Source organism: Branchiostoma belcheri, unplaced genomic scaffold, assembly GCF_001625305.1.
Source record: "Branchiostoma belcheri isolate BF01 breed outbred unplaced genomic scaffold, Haploidv18h27 scaffold88, whole genome shotgun sequence".
Taxonomy (NCBI): domain Eukaryota; kingdom Metazoa; phylum Chordata; class Leptocardii; order Amphioxiformes; family Branchiostomatidae; genus Branchiostoma; species Branchiostoma belcheri.
The window spans coordinates 1-256 of NW_017804553.1; positions in this window are offsets into that span (position 1 = coordinate 1).

Sequence of the window (256 nt, forward strand, 5' to 3'; positions counted from 1 at the left end):
ATGGGGATAGGGATAGGGGATAGGGGATAGGGGTTAGGGATGGGGGATAGGGTTAGGGATGGGGGATGGGGATGGGGATGGGGATAGGGATAGGGATAGGGATAGGGATAGGGATAGGGATAGGGTTAGGGATGGGGATAGGGTTAGGGATAGGGATAGGGATAGGGATAGGGATAGGGATAGGGATAGGGATAGGGATAGGGATAGGGATGGGGATAGGGTTAGGATAGGGATAGGGATAGGGTTAGGGATAGGG